A 4,172-nucleotide genomic window follows, 5' to 3' on the forward strand; every position below is an offset into this window, starting at 1 on the left:
GGATAAAGCTCAAAAAGATACTGTCCGAGTTAACCTTCCAAATCAATGAAGACGACTGCCCATAGATTTGGGAGAAGATTGAAGAAAGAGGGTGGCAATTGCTCACCAACCCAGAGGGGAAGATCAATGCAAACCTCATCAAAGAATTCTACGCAAATGTGGTCAGAGAAGACAAAACCAGGGCCCCAACCTTCAAAAGCTATGTAAGAGGAAAGGAGGTGGACTTCAGCCCAAATGCTATAATGAGAACTCTTCACCTGAAATCACTACATTTTGATGAGCCCAGCTATCATGCAAGGATAAGTAAAAGCCAAGACAATGATGAGCTCACTGAGATCGTGACTGACATCTGTGTTATAGCAGCTGACTGGGAGAGGTATGGAGATGGAAGACCCCAGTTCATCAAGAGGGGAGACCTTAGCCCAGAAGCCAAGGGGTGGTTTAAACTCGTGAGGAGGTCTATTCTCCCAGCTGCAAATAATTCAGAGGTAAATATTAATCGAGCAACTATGGTACATTGCCTAGTACAAGGAGGAGAAATCAATGTGCATGAACTTATAGCTGAGGGAATTCAAGATTCAGCTGAGAAGCTTGAATCAGGTGCCAGGCTTTGGTACCCCAGCACCATTCTCCGATTATGCACAAAGGCCAAGGTGGTCTTTGAGGATAGCAATCCAGACTGGGTGAACCCTGGGAGGCTAATGACAACCCAGCGTATGGCCTATACTACACCTGCTCAGCAACAAGAATCCATCCAGAGGCTAATCAACATCCAAGCACATCAAGGTGCACATATACATAAGATGCATCGAAGACAAATAGAACCGGCAGAACTATTGGACGAGCAAAGGGCATTCACAGAAGGAGTTTACATGAGCGAGACTGGACATCATATAAATACTCAAGCCAGGCTCGGTTACTTGGTAGGACAGCTGCCTATATTGCATCCAGAAATCACAAGGTATGAAGAAATGAGGGATGAATTAGCACGAGAAGAAAGACAAAGGGTGGAAGAGAGTCATGAGTCAGTGAGAAAGGCACTTGAGGATTGGAAGCAAGCAAGATTAGCACGGATGCGAGGGAATGCAAGAGGACACAGAGAGGACAAGCAAGGAGGAAAGCATGGGCATCCACAAGAGTAAAAGGTGGTGGAGTTCCTTCTTTGGTCCATCCTTTTTTATGCTTTAAATAAGGAAGATCTTGTATGAAATAGAACTTGCTTCCATGTTAGTTTAAACCTTTTTAAATTCTGTCTTTTAAAGTTTTTGTGTTGAAGAGGTTTATGATTGCTAGTCCTTATGTCATTGCATCCTTACTTTGCTTATTTGTATGCCTGTTCCTTTAAATCAAATGAAAAAGAGAATGAGTGTTTTTAAAGACCAGAGAAGAGTTCATACTATGGATTAAGTTCATGAGTTTATGGTATAGTCATAAGTTAGCTAAGTTGGTTCAACCACAAGGTGGGAGGACAACTATCTGTCATGAATACTATGCTTGAGACACACCCCATGAGACTAGCTAAATAAGAAGATCCTAATAAGAAAAAGGGAAAGAACAATCAAAGTTGAAAAATAAAAGAAAAAGAGTAAGCAATAAGGCTAGGCACCAATAGTTTTAATCTTGAGGCATGTGTATGTGGTGCTTGATGCCAAGGCATCTTAGGCTAGTTTCACTAGCATTTTTCTGTTAGTTTTAGTTGTTTTATGCATTTTCTTGAGCTTTAAGTAACCAAGAATGGGTAAATGAATAACAAAGCAATGAACCATCCAAACAGTATGATTTTGATGCAAATTCCATGAGTTTTAGTATATTACTTGAATGCTATGAATGGAAGATTTCTCATGAATTTTTGCAAGACTTTGATGCAATTGTTTGGATGATTTCAGGGAAGAAGAGGCTAAGCAAGGAAGCAACAAAATCAATAAAGGAAGCTTGAATATCACATGTGGAGTTTAAGTTCCAGTTTAAGCCTAAACTGGAGCTTAAACGCCAGAATCATGAAGGCTAAGAAATGCTAGAATTGAAGTTTAACCTCCAGTTTAACCTTAAACTGGAGGTTAAACGCCAGAATGAAAAGTCTCACCAAAGAAGCATTCCACGTTTAAAGGTTCCTGGGCCAAAAATATTTCGGTTTAAGTTAGTCTTTGAGCACAAACATTAACTTAAACTTACTCTGGTGTGAAACCCAATTGAATATCATGGTTTATGGGATTGGGCCTGAAGGATTGATGAGTTTGAAATTTCAATTTATTGAGTCATGTGCCATTATTTGATTATCACTAAGTTGGCTCAATGAATGTTACAGAATTTGGATCAACAGCCTCATCAAGATTATGGATCATAAACCCAAGGCAAAAGGAAAGCAGGGAGAGGCCTCAAAGCCCAAGAAGCACAACAGAAGCTCAATATAGAAAGTGTATAAATAGGATAGAATTTAAGTTAGAAGTACCTCCGGAACTTTTAATTTTGAGCGATTTTTCATATCTTTGTAGTTGAATTAAGAGCTATGACTCACTAAACCCCTTTCATTGGGTTAGGGAGCTCTATTGTAATTCAATGAATCAATAATAGTTTATCTTCTTCTTCAATCTTTTCTCTTGAATTTTGTTAGAAAGCTTCTCGTTCCAATTCCATTGGGTAGTTGTCTTGGGAAAGAAACTACCCATAATTGGAATCCTTCGGAACCTTGGGAAAGGAATGGAGGATTCATGCTAGAGAAGCTTTCTCACAGTGAAGTGCTCCTGTGTGAGGGATCTACTTGGATGAATAAGCTCTTAGGAGTGCCTTATCACTTGGTAACTTGGGTTAACTAACCCGGGATTATCAGCTGAAAGTCCACTATCAAGAGTAACCCTCACTACAGAGCATTTAGTAACTCAAAGAGGTGCTGGACACCAAGGTCTCAAGAAAAGAAAATAAATAAACTATGTGCCTGTGGTGTGTATGTATGGGGGAGAGACTTGAGCAAGTAAGTCCTTAGGGGTGCTTCAACACCTAGCACCTTGAACCAACTGGTTCGGGAGTGTTGGCTGAAAGCTTATTTTAAAGAGTTGCCCCCTAACAGAACACTTAGCCTAAGAACACAAATAAGCCCTGAAATAACAACAAAAGGATCATTAAATAAAAGTTTCATGGGATGCAATCACAGTGTGTATTCTAGGACATGATAAAGATCTGAAAGCCAGGAATGAACCTAAGATGCTATGCATGAAACCACCATAAAACCAGGGACATGACTTCCACAAGAATGACTCATTTCTCTTGGCATTCCATTCATCATTCTCTTGTTCCAGTACTTGCTTAGGGACAAGCAAGCTTTAACTTTGAAGAAAGGAAATGGAGCCAACGTTAGTGACACTTAACATTATCACTAACGTTGGACCAAGCTCATGAGTGGCCACGTTAGTCACCACGTTAACTTAGTTAACGTGCCCAGCAAAGTTTGTGCCACTAACGTTGAGGTTAACGTGGCTCTTACTTGGGTAAGGAACGTTAGTGAAAAAGTTGAATGTCACTCTCTGTATTTTTACTTTCTCTGCACTTCTAGTTTCATCATTTATTCTCCATCTTTGTTTTCATTTTCCAGAGCTATGAACAACTAAACCCCTTTCATTGGGTTAGGGAGCTCTGTTGTAATTTGATGGATCAATACTAGTTTTCATTATTCTTCTTCTATCTTTTCTCTTGATTTTACTTGAAAGCTTTCGATCTTCATCCAATTGGGTAGTTATCTTGGAAAAGAGCTATTCATACTTGGATCTCTTCTGAACCTTGAAAGAGGAATGAAGAGATCAAGCTAGAAATGCTTTCTCATGCTGGACCAAATTGGGTTTGGATGGATATGTGACTATAATCCTCTCAACACTTGATTTGGGAAATGCATGTGGTATAATTAGTGACCATACTTCATCTCTTCTCATGAGCAATTGACCAAGGAATTGGCTATTGATCAAGATTTGACAGATTGAATTACAAGGAATTTTAATTCGATCACTTAAGATTGCTATGGAGATCAATGAGTGCATTGATTGAGGAAGAGATAAAAATGAAATTGATCCGGAGAATGCAACATCTCCTGAGCCCAATGAACTCCCCATTTCTGATCTTACCCATTCTCTTAAATTTCTGCATTTACTTTTATGAGCAATTACCCCATTCCCATTTACAATTCT

Source organism: Arachis ipaensis, chromosome B10 (genome assembly GCF_000816755.2).
Source record: "Arachis ipaensis cultivar K30076 chromosome B10, Araip1.1, whole genome shotgun sequence".
Taxonomy (NCBI): Eukaryota; Viridiplantae; Streptophyta; class Magnoliopsida; order Fabales; family Fabaceae; genus Arachis; species Arachis ipaensis.